Source organism: Somniosus microcephalus, unplaced genomic scaffold (assembly GCF_052327205.1).
Source record: "Somniosus microcephalus isolate GS21.2 unplaced genomic scaffold, FLI_Smic_1.0 unresolved_chr1, whole genome shotgun sequence".
In the NCBI taxonomy this organism is placed as follows: Eukaryota; Metazoa; Chordata; class Chondrichthyes; order Squaliformes; family Somniosidae; genus Somniosus; species Somniosus microcephalus.
The window spans coordinates 132,108,375-132,133,530 of NW_028225179.1; positions in this window are offsets into that span (position 1 = coordinate 132,108,375).

Here is a 25,156-nt window from a genome sequence, read left to right on the forward strand (position 1 = left end):
TTTCCCCCTCCGGGACTGAGTGGTGCAGTGGGACAGACTCTGTCCTTTCACACTCTGGGACTGGGTGCTGCAGTGGGTCAGACACTGTCCTTTCACGCTCTGGGGCTGGGTGGTGCAGTGGGTCAGACACTGTCCTTTCCCACTCTGGGACTGAGCGGTGCAGTGGTTCAGACACTGTCCTTTCCCCCTCTCGGACTGGGTGGTGCAGTGGGTCAGACAGTGTCCTTTCCCCCTCTGGGACTGGATGGTGCATTGGGTCAGAAAATGTCCTTTCCCCCTCTGGGACTAGGTGGTGCAGTGGGTCAGACACTGTCCTTTCACCCTCTGGGACTGGGTGGTGCAGTAGGTCAGACACTGTCCTTTCACCCTCGGGGACTGGGTGTGCAGTGGGTCAGAAAATGTCGTTCCCCCTCTGAGACTGGGCGGTGCAGTGGGTAAGACACTGTCCTTTCCCCCTCTGGGACTGGGCGGTGCAGTGGGTCACACACTGTCCTTTCCCCCTCTGGGACTGGGTGGTGCAGTGGGTCAGACACTGTCCTTTCCCTCTCTGGGACAGGGTGGTGCAGTGGGTCAGACACTGTCCTTTCCCCATCTGGGAGTGGGTGGTGCAGTGGGTCAGACTCTGTCCTTTCCCCCTCTGGGACTAGGTGGTGCAGTGGGTCAGACTCTGTCCTTTCCCCCTCTGGGACAGTGTGGTGCAGATTGTCAGACACTGTCCATTACCCCTGTGGGACTGGTTGGAGCGGTTGGTCAGAAACTGTCCTTTCCCCCTCTTAGACTGGGTGGTGCAGTGGGTCAGACACTGTCCTTTCACCCTCTGGGAGCGGGAGGTGCAGTGGGTCAGACACTGTCCTTTCCCCCTCTTAGACTGGGTGTTGCAGTGGGTCAGACACTGTCCTTTCACCCTCTGGGAATGGGTGGTGCAGTGCATCAGACACTGTCCTTTCCCCCTCTGGGACTGGATGGTGCAGATTGTCAGACACTGTTCTTTCACCTTCTGGAAATGCGTGGTGCAGTGGGTCAGACACTGGCCTTTCCCCCTCTGGGACTGGGCGTTGTCGTGGGTCAGACTCTGTCCTTTTCCCCTCTGGGACTGGTCGGTTTTGTGAGTCAGGCTCTGTCCTTTCCCCCTCTGGGACTGAGTGGTGTCATGTGTCAGACTCTGTCCTTTCCCCCTCTGGGACTGGGTGGTGCAGTGGGTCAGACACTGTCCTTTCCCCCTCTGGGACTGGATGGTGCAGTGGGTCAGACACTGTCCTTTCCCCCTCTGTGACTGGGTGATGCAGGGTCAGACACTGTCCTTTCCCCCTCTTGGACTGGGTGGTGCAGTGGGTCAGACTCTGTCCTTTCCCCCTCTGGGTCTGGTTGGAGCGGTGGGTCAGACACTGTCCTTTCCCCCTCTTAGACTGGGTGGTGCAGTGGATCAGACACTGTCCTTTCCCCCCCTGGGACTGGGTGGTGAGCTGGGTCAGAAACTGTCCTTTCCCCCTCTGGGACTGGGTGGTGCAGTGTGTCAGACACTGTCCTTTCCCTTTCTGGGACTCGGCGATGCAGTGGGTCAGACACTGTCCTTTCCCCCCCTGGGACTGGGTGGTGAGCTGGGTCAGAAACTGTCCTTTCCCCCTCTGGGACTGGGTGGTGCAGTGTGTCAGACACTGTCCTTTCCCTTTCTGGGACTGGGCGATGCAGTGGGTCAGACACTGTCCTTTCCCCCCCTGGGACTGGGTGGTGAGCTGGGTCAGAAACTGTCCTTTCCCCCTCTGGGACTGGGTGGTGCAGTGTGTCAGACACTGTCCTTTCCCTCTCTGGGACTGGGCGATGCAGTGGGTCAGACACTGTCCTTTCCCCCTCTGGGTCTGGGTGGTGCAGTGGGTCAGACACTGTCCTTTCCCCCTCTGGGACTGGGCGGTGCAGTGGGTCAGACAATGTCCTTTCCCCGTCTGGGACTGGGCGGTGCAGTGGTTCAGACACTGACCTTTCTCCCTCTGGGAGTGGGTGGTGTGGGGTGTCAGACACTGTCCTTTCACCCTTTGGGACTTGGCGGTGCAGTGTGTCAGACACAGTCCTTACCCACTCTGGGACTGGGTGGTGCTGTGGGTCACACTCTGTCCTTTCCCCCTCTGGAACTGGGTGGTGCAGTGGGTCAGATGCTGTCCTTTCCCCCTCTGGGATTGGGTGTTGCAGTGGGTCAGACACTGTCCCTTCACCCTCTGGGATTGGGTGGTGCCGTGGGTCAGACACTGTCCTTTCCCCCTCTGGGACTGGATGGTACAGTGGGTCAGACACTGTCCTTTACCCCTCTGGGCCTGGGTGGTGCGGTGGGTCAGACACTGGCCTTTCCCCCTCTGGGACTGGGTGGTGCAGCAGGTCAGACACTGTCCCTTCTGCATCTGGGACTGGGTGGTGCTGTGGTTCAGACACTGTCCTTTCCCTCTCTGGGACTGGGTGGTGCAGCGGGTCAGGCACTGCCCTTTCCCCCTCTGGGACTGGGTGGTGCAGTGGGTCAGACACTGTCCTTTCAGCCTCTGAGACTGGGCGGTGCAGTGGGTCAGACACTGTCCTTTCAGCCTCTGAGAGTGGGCGGTGCAGTGTGTCAGACACTGTCCTTTCCCCCTCTTGGACTGGGTGGTGCAGTGCGTCAGACACTGTCCTTTCCCCCTCTGGGACTGGGAAGAGCAGTGGTTCAGACACTATCCTTTCTCCCTCTGGGAGTGGATGGTGTGGTGGGTCAGACACTGTCCTTTTCCCCCTCTGGGACTGGGCGATGCAGTGGGTCAGACACTGTCCTTTCACCCTCTGGAACTGGGTGGTGCAGTGTGTCAGACACTGTCCTTTCCCCCCCTATGACTGGGTGGTGCGGTGTGTCAGAAACTATCCTTTCCCACCTGGGACTGTGTGGTGCAGTGGGTCAGACTCTGTCCTTTCCCCCTCTATGACTGGGTGGTGCAGTGGGTCAGACTCTGTCCTTTCCCCCTCTGGGACTGGGTGGTGCAGTGGGTCAGACACTGTCCTTTCCCCCTCTGGGACTGGGTGGTGCAGTGGGTGAGACACAGTTCTTTCACCCTTTGGGATTGGGTGGTGCGGTGCGTCAGACTCTGCCCTTTCCCCCTCTGGGACTGGCTGGTGCAGTGGGTCAGACTCTGTCCTTTCCCCCTCTGGGACTGGTGGTGCAGTGGGTCAGACACTGTCCTTTCCCCCTGTGGGTCTGGGTGGTGCAGTGGGTCAGACTCTGTCCTTTCCCCCTCTGGGTCTGGGCATTGTCGTGGGTCAGACTCTGTCCTTTCCCCCTCTGGGAATGGGCGGTTTCGTGAATCAGGCTCTGTCCTTTCCCCCTCTGGGACTGCCTGGTGCAGTGGGTCAGACTCTGTCCTTTCACACTCTGGGACTGGGTGCTGCAGTGGGTCAGACACTGTCCTTTCACGCTCTGGGGCTGGGTGGTGCAGTGGGTCAGACACTGTCCTTTCCCACTCTGGGACTGAGCGGTGCAGTGGTTCAGACACTGTCCTTTCCCCCTCTCGGACTGGATGGTGCAGTGGGTCAGAAAATGTCCTTTCCCCCTCTGGGACTAGGTGGTGCAGTGGGTCAGACACTGTCCTTTCACCCTCTGGGACTGGGTGGTGCAGTAGGTCAGACACTGTCCTTTCACCCTCGGGGACTGGGTGTGCAGTGGGTCAGAAAATGTCGTTCCCCCTCTGAGACTGGGCGGTGCAGTGGGTAAGACAATGTCCTTTCCCCCTCTGGGACTGGGCGGTGCAGTGGGTCACACACTGTCCTTTCTCCCTCTGGGACTTGGTGGTGCAGTGGGTCAGACACTGCCCTTTCCCTCTCTGGGACTGGGTGGTGCAGTGTGTCAGACAATGTCATTTCCCCCTCTGGGAGTGGGTGGTGCAGTGGGTCAGACTCTGTCCTTTCCCCCTCTGGGACTAGGTGGTGCAGTGGGTCAGACTCTGTTCTTTCCCCCTCTGGGACAGTGTGGTGCAGATTGTCAGACACTGTCCTTTACCCCTCTGGGAGCGGGAGGTGCAGTGGGTCAGACACTGTCCTTTCCAGCTCTTAGACTGGGTGGTGCAGTGTGTCAGGCACTGTCCTTTCCCCCTCTGGGACTGGGTGGTGCAGTGGGTCAGACACTTTACCTTCCGCATCTGGGACTGGGTGGTGCAGATTGTCAGACACTGTCCTTTCACCCTCTGGGAATGGGTGGTGCAGTGGGTCAGACTCTGTCCTTTCCCCATCTGGGACTGGGGGTGCAGTGGGTCAGACACTGTCCTTTCCCCCTCTGGGGCTGGGTGGTGCAGTGGGTCAGACACTGTCCTTTCCCCCTCTCGGACTGGGCGGTGCATTGGGTCAGACATTGTCCTTTCCCCCTCTGGGACTGGGGGGTGCAGTGGGTCAGACACTGCCCTTTCCCCCTCTGCGACTGGGAGGTTCAGTGGTTCTGACACTGTCCTTTCCCCCTCTGGGACTGGGTGGTGCAGTGGGTCAGACACTGTCCTTTCACCCTCTGGGACTGGGTGGTGCAGTGGGTCAGACAATGTCCTTTCACACTCTGGGACTGGGCGGTGACGTGGGTCAGACACTGTCCCTTCCTCCTGTGGGACTGGATGGTCCGGTGGGTCTGACACTGTCCTTTCACCCTCTGGGAGTGGGTGGTGTGGTGGGGCAGACACTGTCCTTTCCCCCTCTGGGATTGGGTGGTGTAGTGGGTCAGACACTGTCCTTTCCCCCTCTGGGACTGGGTGATGCAGTGGGTCAGACACTGTCCATTCCCCCTCTGGGACTGGGTGGTGCGGTGGGTCAGACACTGTACTTTTCCCCTCTGGGACTGGGTGGTGCAGTGGGTCAGACTCTGTCCTTTCCCCCTCTGGGTCTGGGTGGTGCAGTGTGTCAGACACTGTCCTTTCCCCCTCTGGGACTGGGTTGTGCGGTGTGTCAGACTCTGTCCTTCCCCCCTGGGACTGGGTGGTGCAGTGGGTCAGACTCTCTCCTTTCCCCCTCTGGGACTGGGTGGTGCAGTGGGTCAGACACTGTCCTTTCCCCCTCTGCGACTGGGTGCTGCAGTGGGTGAGACACTGTCCTTTCACCCTTTGGGATTGGGTGGTGCGGTGTGTCAGACTCTGCCCTTTCCCCCTCTGGGACTGGCTGGTGCAGTGGGTCAGACTCTGTCCTTTCCCTCTCTGGGACTGGTGGTGCAGTGGGTCAGACACTGTCCTTTCCCCCTGTGGGACTGGGTGGTGCAGTGGGTCAGACTCTGTGCTTTCCCCCTCTAGGACTGGGCGTTGTCGTGTGTCAGACTCTGTCCTTTCCCCCTCTGGGACTGGGCGGTTTCGTGAGTCAGGCTCTGTCCTTTACCCCTCTGGGACTGAGTGGTGTCATGGGTCAGACTCTGCCCTTTCCCCCTCTGCGACTGGGTGGTGCAGTGGGTCAGACACTGTCCTTTCCGCCCCTGGGACTGGGTGGTGCAGTGGGTCAGACACTGTCCTTTCCCCCTCTGGTACTGGGTGGTGCAGGGTCAGACACTGTCCTTTCCCCCTCTTGGACTGGGTGGTGCAGTGGGTCAGACTCTGTCCTTTCCCCCTCTGGGACAGGTTGGTGCAGATATTCAGACACTGTCCTTTCCCCCTCTGGGTCTGGTTGGAGCGGTGGGTCAGACACTGTCCTTTCCCCCTCTTAGACTGGGTGGTGCAGTGGGTCAGACACTGTCCTTTCACCCTCTGGGAGTGGGAGATGCAGTGGGTCAGACACGATCCTTTCCCCCTCTTCGACTGGGTGGTTCAGTGGGTCAGAAACTTTCCTTTCCCCCCCTGGGACTGGGTGTTGAGGTGGGTCAGAATCTGTCCTTTCCCCCTCTGGGACTGGGTGTTGCAGTGTGTCAGACACTGTCCTTTCCCCCTCTGGGACTGGGTGGTGCAGTGGGTCAGACACCGTCCTTTCCCTCTCTGGGACTGGGTGGTGCAGTGGGTCAGACACTGCCATTTCCGCCTCTGGGAGTGGGTGGTGCAGTGGTTCAGACTCTGTCCTTTCCCCCTCTGGGACTAGGTGGAGCAGTGGGTCAGACTCTGTCTTTTCCCCCTCTGGGACAGTGTGGTGCAGATTGTCAGACACTGTCCTTTCACCCTCTGGGAATGGGTGGTGCAGTGGGTCAGATTCTGTCCTTTCCCCATCTGGGGCTGGGTGGAGCAGTTGGTCAGACACTGTCCTTTCCCCCTCTGGGACTGGGCGGTGCATTGGGTCAGACATTGTCCTTTCCCCCTCTGGGGCTGGGTGGAGCAGTTGGTCAGACACTGTCCTTTCCCCCTCTGGGACTGGGCGGTGCATTGGGTCAGACATTGTCCTTTCCCCCTCTGGGACTGGGGGGTGCAGTGGGTCAGACACTGCCCTTTCCCCCTCTGCGACTGGGAGGTTCAGTGGTTCTGACACTGTCCTTTCCCCCTCTGGGACTGGGTGGTGCAGTGGGTCAGACACTGTCCTTTCACCCTCTGGGACTGGGTGGTGCAGTGGGTCAGACAATGTCCTTTCCCCCTGTGGGACTGGATGGTCCGGTGGGTCAGACACTGTCCTTTCCCCCTCTGGGACTGGGTGCTGTAGTGGGTCAGACTGTGTCCTTTCCCCCTCTGGGACTGGGTGATGCAGTGGGTCAGACACTGTCCGTTCCCCCTCTGGGACTGGGTGGTGCGGTGGGTCAGACACTGTACTTTTCCCCTCTGGGACTGGGTGGTGCAGTGGGTCAGACTCTGTCCTTTCCCACTCTGGGACTGGGTGGAGCAGTGGGTCAGACACTGTCCTTTCCCCCTCTCGGACTGGGTGGTGCAGTGGGTGAGACACAGTTCTTTCACCCTTTGGGATTGGGTGGTGCTGTGGGTCAGACTCTGCCCCTTCCCCCTCTGGGACTAGGTGGTGCAGTGTGTCAGACACTGCCCTTTCACCCTCTGGGACTGGGTGGTGCAGTAGGTCAGACACTGTCCTTTCACCCTCGGGGACTGGGTGTGCAGTGGGTCAGAAAATGTCGTTCCCCCTCTGAGACTGGGCGGTGCAGTGGGTAAGACAATGTCCTTTCCCCCTCTGGGACTGGGCGGTGCAGTGGGTCACACACTGTCCTTTCTCCCTCTGGGACTGGGTGGTGCAGTGGGTCAGACACTGCCCTTTCCCTCTCTGGGACTGGGTGGTGCAGTGTGTCAGACAATGTCATTTCCCCCTCTGGGAGTGGGTGGTGCAGTGGGTCAGACTCTGTCCTTTCCCCCTCTGGGACTAGGTGGTGCAGTGGGTCAGACTCTGTTCTTTCCCCCTCTGGGAATGGGTGGTGCAGTGTGTCAGACTCTGACCTTTCCACTTCTGGGACTGGGTGGTGCAGTGGGTCAGACACTGTCCTTTCACCCTCTGGTACTGGGTGGTGCAGTGGGTCAGGCACTGTCCTTTCCCTCTCTGGGACTGTGTATTGCAGTGGGTCAGACACTGTGCTTTCCCCCTCTGGGACTGGGCGGTGCAGTGGGTCAGACACTGTCCTTTCACCCTCTGGGACTGGATGGTTCATTGGGTCAGACACTGTCCTTTCCCGCTATGGGACTGGGTAGTGCAGTGGGTCAGACACTGTCCTTTCCCCCTCTGGGACTGGATGGTTCATTGGGTCAGACAGTGTCCTTTCCCTCTCTGGGAATGGGTGGTGCAGTGGGTCAGACACTGTCCTTTCCCTCTCTGGGACTGGGTGGTGCAGCGGGTCAGACACTTTCCTTTCCCCCTCTGTGACTGGGTGGTGCAGTGTCTCAGACACTGTCCTTTCCCCCTCTGGGACTGGGTGGTGCAATGGTTCAGACACTGTCCCTTCCGCATCAGGGACTGGGTGGTGCAGATTGTCAGACACTGTCCTTTCCCCCTCTGGGACTGGATGGTGCAGTGGTTCAGACTCTGTCCTTCCCTCATCTGGGACTGGATGGTGCAGATTGACAGACACTGTACTTTCACCCTCTGGGATTGGGTGGTGCAGTGGGTCAGACACTGGCCTTTCCCCCTCTGGGACTGGGTGGTGCAGTGTGTCAGATTCTGTCCTTTCCCCATCTGGGACTGGGTGGTGCAGTGGTTCAGACACTGTCCTTTCCCCCTCTGGGTCTGGGTGGTGCAGTGGGTCAGACACTGTCCTTTCCCCCTCTGGGACTGGGCCGTGCAGTGGGTCAGACATTGTCCTTTCCCCCTCTGAGACTAGGTGGTGCAGTGGGTCAGACACTGTCCCTTCCCCCTCTGGGATTGGGTGGTGCAGTGGATCAGACACAGTCTTTTCCCTCTCTGGGAATGGGTGGTGCAGAGTGAGACACTGTCCGTTCCCCCTCTGGGACTGGGTGGTGCAGTAGGTCAGACACTGTCCCTTCTGCATCTGGGACTGGGTGGTGCAGTGGATCATACACTGTTCTTTCACTCTCTGGGACTGGGTGGTGCAGTGGGTCAGGCACAGCCCTTTCCCCCTCTGGGACTGGGTGGTGCAGTGGGTCAGACACTGTCCTTTCAGCCTCTGAGACTGGGCGGTGCAGTGTGTCAGACACTGTCCTTTCACTCTCTGAGACTGGGCGGTGCAGTGGGTCAGACACTGTCCTTTCAGCCTCTGAGACTGGGTGGTGCAGTGGGTCAGACACTGTCCTTTCAGCCTCTGAGACTGGGCGGTGCAGTGTGTTGGACACTGTCCTTTCAGCCTCTGAGACTGGGCGGTGCAGTGTGTCGGACACTGTCCTTTCAGCCTCTGAGACTGGGCAGTGCAGTGGGTTACACACTGTCTTTTCCCTCTCTGGGACTGGGTGGTGCATGGGTCAGACACTGTCCTTTCCCCCTCCGGGACTGAGTGGTGCAGTGGGACAGACTCTGTCCTTTCACACTCTGGGACTGGGTGCTGCAGTGGGTCAGACACTGTCCTTTCACGCTCTGGGGCTGGGTGGTGCAGTGGGTCAGACACTGTCCTTTCCCACTCTGGGACTGAGCGGTGCAGTGGTTCAGACACTGTCCTTTCCCCCTCTCGGACTGGGTGGTGCAGTGGGTCAGACAGTGTCCTTTCCCCCTCTGGGACTGGATGGTGCATTGGGTCAGAAAATGTCCTTTCCCCCTCTGGGACTAGGTGGTGCAGTGGGTCAGACACTGTCCTTTCACCCTCTGGGACTGGGTGGTGCAGTAGGTCAGACACTGTCCTTTCACCCTCGGGGACTGGGTGTGCAGTGGGTCAGAAAATGTCGTTCCCCCTCTGAGACTGGGCGGTGCAGTGGGTAAGACACTGTCCTTTCCCCCTCTGGGACTGGGCGGTGCAGTGGGTCACACACTGTCCTTTCCCCCTCTGGGACTGGGTGGTGCAGTGGGTCAGACACTGTCCTTTCCCTCTCTGGGACAGGGTGGTGCAGTGGGTCAGACACTGTCCTTTCCCCATCTGGGAGTGGGTGGTGCAGTGGGTCAGACTCTGTCCTTTCCCCCTCTGGGACTAGGTGGTGCAGTGGGTCAGACTCTGTCCTTTCCCCCTCTGGGACAGTGTGGTGCAGATTGTCAGACACTGTCCATTACCCCTGTGGGACTGGTTGGAGCGGTTGGTCAGAAACTGTCCTTTCCCCCTCTTAGACTGGGTGGTGCAGTGGGTCAGACACTGTCCTTTCACCCTCTGGGAGCGGGAGGTGCAGTGGGTCAGACACTGTCCTTTCCCCCTCTTAGACTGGGTGTTGCAGTGGGTCAGACACTGTCCTTTCACCCTCTGGGAATGGGTGGTGCAGTGCATCAGACACTGTCCTTTCCCCCTCTGGGACTGGATGGTGCAGATTGTCAGACACTGTTCTTTCACCTTCTGGAAATGCGTGGTGCAGTGGGTCAGACACTGGCCTTTCCCCCTCTGGGACTGGGCGTTGTCGTGGGTCAGACTCTGTCCTTTCCCCCTCTGGGACTGGTCGGTTTTGTGAGTCAGGCTCTGTCCTTTCCCCCTCTGGGACTGAGTGGTGTCATGTGTCAGACTCTGTCCTTTCCCCCTCTGGGACTGGGTGGTGCAGTGGGTCAGACACTGTCCTTTCCCCCTCTGGGACTGGATGGTGCAGTGGGTCAGACACTGTCCTTTCCCCCTCTGTGACTGGGTGATGCAGGGTCAGACACTGTCCTTTCCCCCTCTTGGACTGGGTGGTGCAGTGGGTCAGACTCTGTCCTTTCCCCCTCTGGGTCTGGTTGGAGCGGTGGGTCAGACACTGTCCTTTCCCCCTCTTAGACTGGGTGGTGCAGTGGATCAGACACTGTCCTTTCCCCCCCTGGGACTGGGTGGTGAGCTGGGTCAGAAACTGTCCTTTCCCCCTCTGGGACTGGGTGGTGCAGTGTGTCAGACACTGTCCTTTCCCTTTCTGGGACTCGGCGATGCAGTGGGTCAGACACTGTCCTTTCCCCCCCTGGGACTGGGTGGTGAGCTGGGTCAGAAACTGTCCTTTCCCCCTCTGGGACTGGGTGGTGCAGTGTGTCAGACACTGTCCTTTCCCTTTCTGGGACTGGGCGATGCAGTGGGTCAGACACTGTCCTTTCCCCCCCTGGGACTGGGTGGTGAGCTGGGTCAGAAACTGTCCTTTCCCCCTCTGGGACTGGGTGGTGCAGTGTGTCAGACACTGTCCTTTCCCTCTCTGGGACTGGGCGATGCAGTGGGTCAGACACTGTCCTTTCCCCCTCTGGGTCTGGGTGGTGCAGTGGGTCAGACACTGTCCTTTCCCCCTCTGGGACTGGGCGGTGCAGTGGGTCAGACAATGTCCTTTCCCCGTCTGGGACTGGGCGGTGCAGTGGTTCAGACACTGACCTTTCTCCCTCTGGGAGTGGGTGGTGTGGGGTGTCAGACACTGTCCTTTCACCCTTTGGGACTTGGCGGTGCAGTGTGTCAGACACAGTCCTTACCCACTCTGGGACTGGGTGGTGCTGTGGGTCACACTCTGTCCTTTCCCCCTCTGGAACTGGGTGGTGCAGTGGGTCAGATGCTGTCCTTTCCCCCTCTGGGATTGGGTGTTGCAGTGGGTCAGACACTGTCCCTTCACCCTCTGGGATTGGGTGGTGCCGTGGGTCAGACACTGTCCTTTCCCCCTCTGGGACTGGATGGTACAGTGGGTCAGACACTGTCCTTTACCCCTCTGGGCCTGGGTGGTGCGGTGGGTCAGACACTGGCCTTTCCCCCTCTGGGACTGGGTGGTGCAGCAGGTCAGACACTGTCCCTTCTGCATCTGGGACTGGGTGGTGCTGTGGTTCAGACACTGTCCTTTCCCTCTCTGGGACTGGGTGGTGCAGCGGGTCAGGCACTGCCCTTTCCCCCTCTGGGACTGGGTGGTGCAGTGGGTCAGACACTGTCCTTTCAGCCTCTGAGACTGGGCGGTGCAGTGGGTCAGACACTGTCCTTTCAGCCTCTGAGAGTGGGCGGTGCAGTGTGTCAGACACTGTCCTTTCCCCCTCTTGGACTGGGTGGTGCAGTGCGTCAGACACTGTCCTTTCCCCCTCTGGGACTGGGAAGAGCAGTGGTTCAGACACTATCCTTTCTCCCTCTGGGAGTGGATGGTGTGGTGGGTCAGACACTGTCCTTTTCCCCCTCTGGGACTGGGCGATGCAGTGGGTCAGACACTGTCCTTTCACCCTCTGGAACTGGGTGGTGCAGTGTGTCAGACACTGTCCTTTCCCCCCCTATGACTGGGTGGTGCGGTGTGTCAGAAACTATCCTTTCCCACCTGGGACTGTGTGGTGCAGTGGGTCAGACTCTGTCCTTTCCCCCTCTATGACTGGGTGGTGCAGTGGGTCAGACTCTGTCCTTTCCCCCTCTGGGACTGGGTGGTGCAGTGGGTCAGACACTGTCCTTTCCCCCTCTGGGACTGGGTGGTGCAGTGGGTGAGACACAGTTCTTTCACCCTTTGGGATTGGGTGGTGCGGTGCGTCAGACTCTGCCCTTTCCCCCTCTGGGACTGGCTGGTGCAGTGGGTCAGACTCTGTCCTTTCCCCCTCTGGGACTGGTGGTGCAGTGGGTCAGACACTGTCCTTTCCCCCTGTGGGTCTGGGTGGTGCAGTGGGTCAGACTCTGTCCTTTCCCCCTCTGGGTCTGGGCATTGTCGTGGGTCAGACTCTGTCCTTTCCCCCTCTGGGAATGGGCGGTTTCGTGAATCAGGCTCTGTCCTTTCCCCCTCTGGGACTGCCTGGTGCAGTGGGTCAGACTCTGTCCTTTCACACTCTGGGACTGGGTGCTGCAGTGGGTCAGACACTGTCCTTTCACGCTCTGGGGCTGGGTGGTGCAGTGGGTCAGACACTGTCCTTTCCCACTCTGGGACTGAGCGGTGCAGTGGTTCAGACACTGTCCTTTCCCCCTCTCGGACTGGATGGTGCAGTGGGTCAGAAAATGTCCTTTCCCCCTCTGGGACTAGGTGGTGCAGTGGGTCAGACACTGTCCTTTCACCCTCTGGGACTGGGTGGTGCAGTAGGTCAGACACTGTCCTTTCACCCTCGGGGACTGGGTGTGCAGTGGGTCAGAAAATGTCGTTCCCCCTCTGAGACTGGGCGGTGCAGTGGGTAAGACAATGTCCTTTCCCCCTCTGGGACTGGGCGGTGCAGTGGGTCACACACTGTCCTTTCTCCCTCTGGGACTTGGTGGTGCAGTGGGTCAGACACTGCCCTTTCCCTCTCTGGGACTGGGTGGTGCAGTGTGTCAGACAATGTCATTTCCCCCTCTGGGAGTGGGTGGTGCAGTGGGTCAGACTCTGTCCTTTCCCCCTCTGGGACTAGGTGGTGCAGTGGGTCAGACTCTGTTCTTTCCCCCTCTGGGACAGTGTGGTGCAGATTGTCAGACACTGTCCTTTACCCCTCTGGGAGCGGGAGGTGCAGTGGGTCAGACACTGTCCTTTCCAGCTCTTAGACTGGGTGGTGCAGTGTGTCAGGCACTGTCCTTTCCCCCTCTGGGACTGGGTGGTGCAGTGGGTCAGACACTTTACCTTCCGCATCTGGGACTGGGTGGTGCAGATTGTCAGACACTGTCCTTTCACCCTCTGGGAATGGGTGGTGCAGTGGGTCAGACTCTGTCCTTTCCCCATCTGGGACTGGGGGTGCAGTGGGTCAGACACTGTCCTTTCCCCCTCTGGGGCTGGGTGGTGCAGTGGGTCAGACACTGTCCTTTCCCCCTCTCGGACTGGGCGGTGCATTGGGTCAGACATTGTCCTTTCCCCCTCTGGGACTGGGGGGTGCAGTGGGTCAGACACTGCCCTTTCCCCCTCTGCGACTGGGAGGTTCAGTGGTTCTGACACTGTCCTTTCCCCCTCTGGGACTGGGTGGTGCAGTGGGTCAGACACTGTCCTTTCACCCTCTGGGACTGGGTGGTGCAGTGGGTCAGACAATGTCCTTTCACACTCTGGGACTGGGCGGTGACGTGGGTCAGACACTGTCCCTTCCTCCTGTGGGACTGGATGGTCCGGTGGGTCTGACACTGTCCTTTCACCCTCTGGGAGTGGGTGGTGTGGTGGGGCAGACACTGTCCTTTCCCCCTCTGGGATTGGGTGGTGTAGTGGGTCAGACACTGTCCTTTCCCCCTCTGGGACTGGGTGATGCAGTGGGTCAGACACTGTCCATTCCCCCTCTGGGACTGGGTGGTGCGGTGGGTCAGACACTGTACTTTTCCCCTCTGGGACTGGGTGGTGCAGTGGGTCAGACTCTGTCCTTTCCCCCTCTGGGTCTGGGTGGTGCAGTGTGTCAGACACTGTCCTTTCCCCCTCTGGGACTGGGTTGTGCGGTGTGTCAGACTCTGTCCTTCCCCCCTGGGACTGGGTGGTGCAGTGGGTCAGACTCTCTCCTTTCCCCCTCTGGGACTGGGTGGTGCAGTGGGTCAGACACTGTCCTTTCCCCCTCTGCGACTGGGTGCTGCAGTGGGTGAGACACTGTCCTTTCACCCTTTGGGATTGGGTGGTGCGGTGTGTCAGACTCTGCCCTTTCCCCCTCTGGGACTGGCTGGTGCAGTGGGTCAGACTCTGTCCTTTCCCTCTCTGGGACTGGTGGTGCAGTGGGTCAGACACTGTCCTTTCCCCCTGTGGGACTGGGTGGTGCAGTGGGTCAGACTCTGTGCTTTCCCCCTCTAGGACTGGGCGTTGTCGTGTGTCAGACTCTGTCCTTTCCCCCTCTGGGACTGGGCGGTTTCGTGAGTCAGGCTCTGTCCTTTACCCCTCTGGGACTGAGTGGTGTCATGGGTCAGACTCTGCCCTTTCCCCCTCTGCGACTGGGTGGTGCAGTGGGTCAGACACTGTCCTTTCCGCCCCTGGGACTGGGTGGTGCAGTGGGTCAGACACTGTCCTTTCCCCCTCTGGTACTGGGTGGTGCAGGGTCAGACACTGTCCTTTCCCCCTCTTGGACTGGGTGGTGCAGTGGGTCAGACTCTGTCCTTTCCCCCTCTGGGACAGGTTGGTGCAGATATTCAGACACTGTCCTTTCCCCCTCTGGGTCTGGTTGGAGCGGTGGGTCAGACACTGTCCTTTCCCCCTCTTAGACTGGGTGGTGCAGTGGGTCAGACACTGTCCTTTCACCCTCTGGGAGTGGGAGATGCAGTGGGTCAGACACGATCCTTTCCCCCTCTTCGACTGGGTGGTTCAGTGGGTCAGAAACTTTCCTTTCCCCCCCTGGGACTGGGTGTTGAGGTGGGTCAGAATCTGTCCTTTCCCCCTCTGGGACTGGGTGTTGCAGTGTGTCAGACACTGTCCTTTCCCCCTCTGGGACTGGGTGGTGCAGTGGGTCAGACACCGCCCTTTCCCTCTCTGGGACTGGGTGGTGCAGTGGGTCAGACACTGCCATTTCCGCCTCTGGGAGTGGGTGGTGCAGTGGTTCAGACTCTGTCCTTTCCCCCTCTGGGACTAGGTGGAGCAGTGGGTCAGACTCTGTCTTTTCCCCCTCTGGGACAGTGTGGTGCAGATTGTCAGACACTGTCCTTTCACCCTCTGGGAATGGGTGGTGCAGTGGGTCAGATTCTGTCCTTTCCCCATCTGGGGCTGGGTGGAGCAGTTGGTCAGACACTGTCCTTTCCCCCTCTGGGACTGGGCGGTGCATTGGGTCAGACATTGTCCTTTCCCCCTCTGGGGCTGGGTGGAGCAGTTGGTCAGACACTGTCCTTTCCCCCTCTGGGACTGGGCGGTGCATTGGGTCAGACATTGTCCTTTCCCCCTCTGGGACTGGGGGGTGCAGTGGGTCAGACACTGCCCTTTCCCCCTCTGCGACTGGGAGGTTCAGTGGTTCTGACACTGTCCTTTCCCCCTCTGGGACTGGGTGGTGCAGTGGGTCAGACACTGTCCTTTCACCCTCTGGGACTGGGTGGTGCAGTGGGTCAGACAATGTCCTTTCCCCCTGTGGGACTGGATGGTCCGGTGGGTCAGACACTGTCCTTTCCCCCTCTGGGACTGGGTGCTGTAGTGGGTCAGACTGTGTCCTTTCCCCCTCTGGGACTGGGTGATGCAGTGGGTCAGACACTGTCCGTTCCCCCTCTGGGACTGGGTGGTGCGGTGGGTCAGACACTGTACTTTTCCCCTCTGGGACTGGGTGGTGCAGTGGGTCAGACTCTGTCCTTTCCCACTCTGGGACTGGGTGGAGCAGTGGGTCAGACACTGTCCTTTCCCCCTCTCGGACTGGGTGGTGCAGTGGGTGAGACACAGTTCTTTCACCCTTTGGGATTGGGTGGTGCTGTGGGTCAGACTCTGCCCCTTCCCCCTCTGGGACTAGGTGGTGCAGTGTGTCAGACACTGCCCTTTCACCCTCTGGGACTGGGTGGTGCAGTAGGTCAGACACTGTCCTTTCACCCTCGGGGACTGGGTGTGCAGTGGGTCAGAAAATGTCGTTCCCCCTCTGAGACTGGGCGGTGCAGTGGGTAAGACAATGTCCTTTCCCCCTCTGGGACTGGGCGGTGCAGTGGGTCACACACTGTCCTTTCTCCCTCTGGGACTGGGTGGTGCAGTGGGTCAGACACTGCCCTTTCCCTCTCTGGGACTGGGTGGTGCAGTGTGTCAGACAATGTCATTTCCCCCTCTGGGAGTGGGTGGTGCAGATTGTCAGACACTGTCCTTTCACCCTCTGGGAATGGGTGGTGCAGTGGGTCAGACTCTGTCCTTTCCCCATCTGGGACTGGGGGGTGCAGTGGGTCAGACACTGTCCTTTCCCCCTCTGGGGCTGGGTGGTGCAGTGGGTCAGACACTGTCCTTTCCCCCTCTGGGACTGGGCGGTGCATTGGGTCAGACATTGTCCTTTCCCCCTCTGGGACTGGGGGGTGCAGTGGGTCAGACACTGCCCTTTCCCCCTCTGCGACTGGGAGGTTCAGTGGTTCTGACACTGTCCTTTCCCCCTCTGGGACTGGGTGGTGCAGTGGGTCAGACACTGTCCTTTCACCCTCTGGGACTGGGTGGTGCAGTGGGTCAGACAATGTCCTTTCACACTCTGGGACTGGGCGGTGAAGTGGGTCAGACACTGTCCATTCCTCCTGTGGGACTGGATGGTCCGGTGGGTCTGACACTGTCCTTTCACCCTCTGGGAGTGGGTGGTGTGGTGGGGCAGACACTGTCCTTTCCCCCTCTGGGACTGGGTGGTGTAGTGGGTCAGACACTGTCCTTTCCCCCTCTGGGACTGGGTGATGCAGTGGGTCAGACACTGTCCATTCCCCCTCTGGGACTGGGTGGTGCGGTGGGTCAGACACTGTACTTTTCCCCTCTGGGACTGGGTGGTGCAGTGGGTCAGACTCTGTCCTTTCCCCCTCTGGGTCAGGGTGGTGCAGTGTGTCAGACACTGTCCTTTCCCCCTCTGGGACTGGGTTGTGCGGTGTGTCAGACTCTGTCCTTCCCCCCTGGGACTGGGTGGTGCAGTGGGTCAGACTCTCTCCTTTCCCCCTCTGGGACTGGGTGGTGCAGTGGGTCAGACACTGTCCTTTCCCCCTCTGCGACTGGGTGCTGCAGTGGGTGAGACACTGTCCTTTCACCCTTTGGGATTGGGTGGTGCGGTGTGTCAGACTCTGCCCTTTCCCCCTCTGGGACTGGCTGGTGCAGTGGGTCAGACTCTGTCCTTTCCCTCTCTGGGACTGGTGGTGCAGTGGGTCAGACACTGTCCTTTCCCCCTGTGGGACTGGGTGGTGCAGTGGGTCAGACTCTGTGCTTTCCCCCTCTAGGACTGGGCGTTGTCGTTTGTCAGACTCTGTCCTTTCCCCCTCTGGGACTGGGCGGTTTCGTGAGTCAGGCTCTGTCCTTTACCCCTCTGGGACTGAGTGGTGTCATGGGTCAGACTCTGCCCTTTCCCCCTCTGCGACTGGGTGGTGCAGTGGGTCAGACACTGTCCTTTCCGCCCCTGGGACTGGGTGGTGCAGTGGGTCAGACACTGTCCTTTCCCCCTCTGGTACTGGGTGGTGCAGGGTCAGACACTGTCCTTTCCCCCTCTTGGACTGGGTGGTGCAGTGGGTCAGACTCTGTCCTTTCCCCCTCTGGGACAGGTTGGTGCAGATATTCAGACACTGTCCTTTCCCCCTCTGGGTCTGGTTGGAGCGGTGGGTCAGACACTGTCCTTTCCCCCTCTTAGACTGGGTGGTGCAGTGGGTCAGACACTGTCCTTTCACCCTCTGGGAGTGGGAGATGCAGTGGGTCAGACACGATCCTTTCCCCCTCTTCGACTGGGTGGTTCAGTGGGTCAGAAACTTTCCTTTCCCCCCCTGGGACTGGGTGTTGAGGTGGGTCAGAATCTGTCCTTTCCCCCTCTGGGACTGGGTGTTGCAGTGTGTCAGACACTGTCCTTTCCCCCTCTGGGACTGGGTGGTGCAGTGGGTCAGACACCGCCCTTTCCCTCTCTGGGACTGGGTGGTGCAGTGGGTAAGACACTGCCATTTCCGCCTCTGGGAGTGGGTGGTGCAGTGGGTCAGACTCTGTCCTTTCCCCCTCTGGGACTAGGTGGAGCAGTGGGTCAGACTCTGTCCTTTCCCCCTCTGGGACAGTGTGGTGCAGATTGTCAGACACTGTCCTTTCACCCTCTGGGAATGGGTGGTGCAGTGGGTCAGATTCTGTCCTTTCCCCATCTGGGGCTGGGTGGAGCAGTTGGTCAGACACTGTCCTTTCCCCCTCTGGGACTGGGCGGTGCATTGGGTCAGACATTGTCCTTTCCCCCTCTGGGGCTGGGTGGAGCAGTTGGTCAGACACTGTCCTTTCCCCCTCTGGGACTGGGCGGTGCATTGGGTCAGACATTGTCCTTTCCCCCTCTGGGACTGGGGGGTGCAGTGGGTCAGACACTGCCCTTTCCCCCTCTGCGACTGGGAGGTTCAGTGGTTCTGACACTGTCCTTTCCCCCTCTGGGACTGGGTGGTGCAGTGGGTCAGACACTGTCCTTTCACCCTCTGGGACTGGGTGGTGCAGTGGGTCAGACAATGTCCTTTCCCTCTGTGGGACTGGATGGTCCGGTGGGTCAGACACTGTCCTTTCCCCCTCTGGGACTGGGTGCTGTAGTGGGTCAGACTGTGTCCTTTCCCCCTCTGGGACTGGGTGATGCAGTGGGTCAGACACTGTCCATTCCCCCTCTGGGACTGGGTGGTGCGGTGGGTCAGACACTGTACTTTTCCCCTCTGGGACTGGGTGGTGCAGTGGGTCAGACTCTGTCCTTTCCCACTCTGGGACTGGGTGGAGCAGTGGGTCAGACACTGTCCTTTCCCCCTCTCGGATTGGGTGGTGCAGTGGGTGAGACACAGTTCTTTCACCCTTTGGGATTGGGTGGTGCGGTGGGTCAGACTCTGCCCCTTCCCCCTCTGGGACTGGCTGGTGCAGTGGGTCAGACTCTGTCCTTTCCCCCTCTGGGACTGGTGGTGCAGTGGGTCAGACACTGTCCTTTCCCCCTGTGGGACTGGGTGGTGCAGTGGGTCAGACTCTGTCCTTTCCCCCTCTGGGTCTGGGCGTTGTCGTGGGTCAGACTCTGTCCTTTCCCCCTCTGGGAATGGGCGGTTTCGTGAATCAGGCTCTGTCCTTTCCCCCTCTGGGACTGAGTGGTGTCATGGGTCAGAATCTGTCCTTTCCCCCTCTGGGACTGGGTGGTGCAGTGGGTCAGACACTGTCCTTTCCCCCTGTGGGACTGGGTGGTGCAGGGTCAGACACTGTCCTTTCCCCCTCTTGGACTGGGTGGTGCAGTGGGTCAGACTCTGTCCTTTCCCCCTCTGGGACTGGGTGGTGCAGATAGTCAGACACTGTCATTTCCCCCTCTGGGTCTGGTTGGAGCGGTGGGTCAGACATTGTCCTTTCCCCCTCTTAGACTGGGTGGTGCAGTGGGTCAGACACTGTCCTTTCACCCTCTGGGAGTGGGAGATGCAGTGGGTCAGACATGGTCCTTTCCCCCGCTTCGACTGGGTGGTTCAGTGGGTCAGACACTGTCCTTTCCCCCCCTGGTACTGGATGGTGAAGTGGGTCAGAAACTGTCCTTTCCCCCTCTGGGACTGGGCGATGCAGTGGGTCAGACACTGTCCTTTCCCCCTCTGGGTCTGGGCGGTGCAGTGGGTCAGACACTGTCCTTTCCCCCTCTGGGACTGGGCGGTGCAGTGGGTCAGACAATGTCCTTTCCCCGTCTGGGACTGGGCGGTGCAGTGGTTCAGACACTGACCTTTCTCCCTCTGGGAGTGGTTGGTGTGGGGTGTCAGACACTGTCCTTACCCACTCTGGGATTGGGTGGTGCTGTGGGTCACACTCTGTCCTTTCCCCCTCTGGGACTGGGTGGTGCAGTGGGTCAGACGCTGTCCTTTCCCCCTCTGGGATTGGGTGTTGCAGTGGGTCAGACACTGTCCTTTCACCCTCTGGGATTGGGTGGTGCCGTCGGTCAGACACTGTCCTTTCCCCCTCTGGGCCTGGGTGGTGCGGTGGGTCAGACACTGGCTTTTCCCCTCTGGGACTGGGTGGTGCAGTAGGTCAGATACTGTCCCTTCCGCATCTGGGACTGGGTGGTGCAGTGGATCAGACACTGTCCTTTCACTCTCTGGGACTGGGTGGTGCAGTGGGTCAGGCACTGCCCTTTCCCCCTCTGGGACTGGGTGGTGCAGTGGGTCAGACACTGTCCTTTCAGCCTCTGAGACTGGGCGGTGCAATGTGTCAGACACTGTCCTTTCACTCTCTGAGACTGGGCGGTGCAGTGGGTCAGACACTGTCCTTTCAGCCTCTGAGACTGGGCGGTGCAGTGGGTCAGACACTGTCCTTTCAGCCTCTGAGACTGGGCGGTGCAGTGTGTCAGACACTGTCCTTTCACCCTCTGAGACTGGGCAGTGCAGTGGGTTAGACACTGTCTTTTCCCTCTCTGGGACTGGGTGGTGCATGTGTCAGACACTGTCCTTTCCCCCTCCGGGACTGAGTGGTGCAGTGGGTCAGACTCTGTCCTTTCACACTCTGGGACTGGGTGCTGCAGTGGGTCAGACACTGTCCTTTCACGCTCTGGGGCTGGGTGGTGCAGTGGGTCAGACACTGTCCTTTCCCACTCTGGGACTGAGCGGTGCAGTGGTTCAGACACTGTCCTTTCCCCCTCTCGGACTGGGTGGTGCAGTGGGTCAGACAGTGTCCTTTCCCCCTCTGGGACTGGATGGTGCAGTGGGTCAGAAAATGTCCTTTCCCCCTCTGGGACTAGGTGGTGCAGTGGGTCAGACACTGTCCTTTCACCCTCTGGGACTGGGTGGTGCAGTAGGTCAGACACTGTCCTTTCACCCTCGGGGACTGGGTGTGCAGTGGGTCAGAAAATGTCGTTCCCCCTCTGAGACTGGGCGGTGCAGTGGGTAAGACAATGTCCTTTCCCCCTCTGGGACTGGGCGGTGCAGTGGGCCACACACTGTCCTTTCCCCCTCTGGGACTGGGTGGTGCAGTGGGTCAGACACTGCCCTTTCCCTCTCTGGGACTGGGTGGTGCAGTGGGTCAGACAATGTCATTTCCCCCTCTGGGAGTGGGTGGTGCAGTGGGTCAGACTCTGTCCTTTCCCCCTCTGGGACTAGGTGGTGCAGTGTGTCAGACTCTGTCCTTTCCCCCTCTGGGAGAGTGTGGTGCAGATTGTCAGACACTGTCCTTTACCCCTCTGGGAGCGGGAGGTGCAATGGGTCAGACACTGTCCTTTCCAGCTCTGAGACTGGGTGGTGCAGTGTGTCAGACACTGTCCTTTCCCCCTCTGGGACTGGGTGGTGCAGTGGGTCAGACACTTTACCTTCCGCATCTGGGACTGGGTGGTGCAGATTGTCAGACACTGTCCTTTCACCCTCTGGGAATGGGTGGTGCAGTGGGTCAGACTCTGTCCTTTCCCCATCTGGGACTGGGGGGTGCAGTGGGTCAGACACTGTCCTTTCCCCCTCTGGGGCTGGGTGGTGCAGTGGGTCAGACACTGTCCTTTCCCCCTCTGGGACTGGGCGGTGCATTGGGTCAGACATTGTCCTTTCCCCCTCTGGGACTGGGGGGTGCAGTGGGTCAGACACTGCCCTTTCCCCCTCTGCGACTGGGAGGTTCAGTGGTTCTGACACTGTCCTTTCCCCCTCTGGGACTGGGTGGTGCAGTGGGTCAGACACTGTCCGTTCCCCCTCTGGGACTGGGTGGTGCGGTGGGTCAGACACTGTACTTTTCCCCTCTGGGACTGGGTGGTGCAGTGGGTCAGACTCTGTCCTTTCCCCCTCTGGGTCTGGGTGGTGCAGTGTGTCAGACACTGTCCTTTCCCCCTCTGGGACTGGGTTGTGCGGTGTGTCAGACTCTGTCCTTCCCCCCTGGGACTGGGTGGTGCAGTGGGTCAGACTCTGTCCTTTCCCCCTCTGGGCTGGGTGGTGCAGTGAGTCAGACACTGTCCTTTCCCCCTCTGGGACTGGGTGGTGCAGTGGGTGAGACACTGTCCTTTCACCCTTTGGGATTGGGTGGTGCGGTGTGTCAGACTCTGCCCTTTCCCCCTCTGGGACTGGCTGGTGCAGTGGGTCAGACTCTGTCCTTTCCCTCTCTGGGACTGGTGGTGCAGTGGGTCAGACACTGTCCTTTCCCCCTGTGAGACTGGGTGGTGCAGTGGGTCAGACTCTGTCCTTTTCCCCTCTAGGACTGGGCGTTGTCGTGTGTCAGACTCTGTCCTTTCCCCCTCTGGGAATGGGCGGTTTCGTGAGTCAGGCTCTGTCCTTTCCCCCTCTGGGACTGAGTGGTGTCATGGGTCAGACTCTGCCCTTTCCCCCTCTGCGACTGGGTGGTGCAGTGGGTCAGACACTGTCCTTTCCCCCCCTGGGACTGGGTGGTGCAGTGGGTCAGACACTGTCCTTTCCCCCTCTGGTACTGGGTGGTGCAGGGTCAGACACTGTCCTTTCCCCCTCTTGGACTGGGTGGTGCAATGGGTCAGACTCTGTCCTTACCCCCTCTAGGACTGGGTGGTGCAGATATTCAGACACTGTCCTTTCCCCCTCTGGGTCTGGTTGGAGCGGTGGGTCAGACACTGTCCTTTCCCCCTCTTAGACTGGGTGGTGCAGTGGGTCAGACACTGTCCTTTCACCTTCTGGGAGTGGGAGATGCAGTGGGTCAGACACGGTCCTTTCCCCCTCTTCGACTGGGTGGTTCAGTGGGTCAGACACTTTCCTTTCCCCCCCTGGGACTGGGTGGTGAGGTGGGTCAGAATCTGTCCTTTCCCCCTCTGGGACTGGGTGTTGCAGTGTGTCAGACACTGTCCTTTCCCTCTCTGGGACTGGGCGATGCAGTGGGTCAGACACTGTCCTTTCCCCCTCTGGGTCTGGGCGGTGCAGTGGGTCAGACACTGTCCTTTGCCCCTCTGGGACTGGGCGGTGCAGTGGGACAGACAATGTCCTTTCCCCGTCTGGGACTGGGCGGTGCAGTGTTTCAGACACTGACCTTTCTCCCTCTGGGAGTGGGTGGCGTGGGGTGTCAGACACTGTCCTTTCACCCTTTGGGACTTGGCGCTGCAGTGTGTCAGACACTGTCCTTACCCACTCTGGGACTGGGTGGTGCTGTTGGTCACACTCTGTCCTTTCCCCCTCTGGGACTGAGTGGTGCAGTGGGTCGGACGCTGTCCTTTCCCCCTCTGGGATTGGGTGTTGCAGTGGGTCAGACACTGTCCTTTCACCCTCTGGGATTGGGTGGTGCCGTGGGTCAGACACTGTCCTTTCCCCCTCTGGGACTGGATGGTACAGTGGGTCAGACACTGTCTTTTACCCCTCTGGGCCTGGGTGGTGCGGTGGGTCAGACACTGGCCTTTCCCCCTCTGGGACTGGGTGCTGCAGTAGGTCAGACACTGTCTCTTCCGCATCTGGGACTGGGTGGTGCAGTGGATCAGACACTGTCCTTTCCCTCTCTGGGACTGGGTGGTGCAGTGGGTCAGGCACTGCCCTTTCCCCCTCTGTGACTGGGTGGTGCAGTGGGTCAGACACTGTCCTTTCAGCCTCTGAGACTGGGCGGTGCAGTGTGTCAGACACTGTCCTTTCACTCTCTGAGTCTGGGCGGTGCAGTGGGTCAGACACTGTCCTTTCAGCCTCTGATACTGGGTGGTGCAGTGGGTCAGACACTGTTCTTTCAGCCTCTGAGACTGGGCGGTGCAGTGTGTCAGACACTGTCCTTTCACCCTCTGAGACTGGGCAGTGCAGTGGGTTAGACACTGCCTTTTCCCTCTCTGGGACTGGGTGGTGCATGGGTCAGACACTGTCCTTTCCCACTCCGGGACTGAGTGGTGCAGTGGGTCAGACTCTGTCCTTTCACACTCTGGGACTGGGTGCTGCAGTGGGTCAGACACTGTCCTTTCCCACTCTGGGACTGAGCGGTGCAGTGGTTCAGACACTGTCCTTTCCCCCTCTCGGACTGGGTGGTGCAGTGGGTCAGACAGTGTCCTTTCCCCCTCTGGGACTGTATGGTGCAGTGGGTCAGAAAATGTTCTTTCCCCCTCTGGGACTAGGTGGTGCAGTGGGTCAGACACTGTCCTTTCACCCTCTGGGACTGGGTGGTGCAGTAGGTCAGACACTGTCCTTTCACCCTCGGAGACTGGGTGTGCAGTGGGTCAGAAAATGTCGTTCCCCCTCTGAGACTGGGCGGTGCAGTGGGTCACACACTGTCCTTTCCCCCTCTGGGACTGGGTGTTGCAGTGGGTCAAACACTGTCCTTTCCCCCTCTGGGAGTGGGTGGTGCAGTGGGTCAGACACTGTCCTTTCCCCCTCTGGGACTAGGTGGTGCAGTGGGTCAGACACTGTCCTTTCCCCCTCTGGGACTGGGTGGTGCAGATAGTCAGACACTGTCATTTCCCCCTCTGGGTCTGGTTGGAGCGGTGGGTCAGACATTGTCCTTTCCCCCTCTTAGACTGGGTGGTGCAGTGGGTCAGACACTGTCCTTTCACCCTCTGGGAGTGGGAGATGCAGTGGGTCAGACATGGTCCTTTCCCCCGCTTCGACTGGGTGGTTCAGTGGGTCAGACACTGTCCTTTCCCCCCCTGGTACTGGATGGTGAAGTGGGTCAGAAACTGTCCTTTCCCCCTCTGGGACTGGGCGATGCAGTGGGTCAGACACTGTCCTTTCCCCCTCTGGGTCTGGGCGGTGCAGTGGGTCAGACACTGTCCTTTCCCCCTCTGGGACTGGGCGGTGCAGTGGGTCAGACAATGTCCTTTCCCCGTCTGGGACTGGGCGGTGCAGTGGTTCAGACACTGACCTTTCTCCCTCTGGGAGTGGTTGGTGTGGGGTGTCAGACACTGTCCTTACCCACTCTGGGATTGGGTGGTGCTGTGGGTCACGCTCTGTCCTTTCCCCCTCTGGGACTGGGTGGTGCAGTGGGTCAGACGCTGTACTTTCCCCCTCTGGGATTGGGTGTTGCAGTGGGTCAGACACTGTCCTTTCACCCTCTGGGATTGGGTGGTGCCGTCGGTCAGACACTGTCCTTTCCCCATCTGGGACTGGATGGTACAGTGGGGCAGACACTGTCCTATACCCCTCTGGGCCTGGGTGGTGCGGTGGGTCAGACACTGGCTTTTCCCCTCTGGGACTGGGTGGTGCAGTAGGTCAGATACTGTCCCTTCCGCATCTGGGACTGGGTGGTGCAGTGGATCAGACACTGTCCTTTCCCTCTCTGGGACTGGGTGGTGCAGTGGGTCAGGCACTGCCCTTTCCCCCTCTGGGACTGGGTGGTGCAGTGGGTCAGACACTGTCCTTTCAGCCTCTGAGTCTGGGCGGTGCAATGTGTCAGACACTGTCCTTTCACTCTCT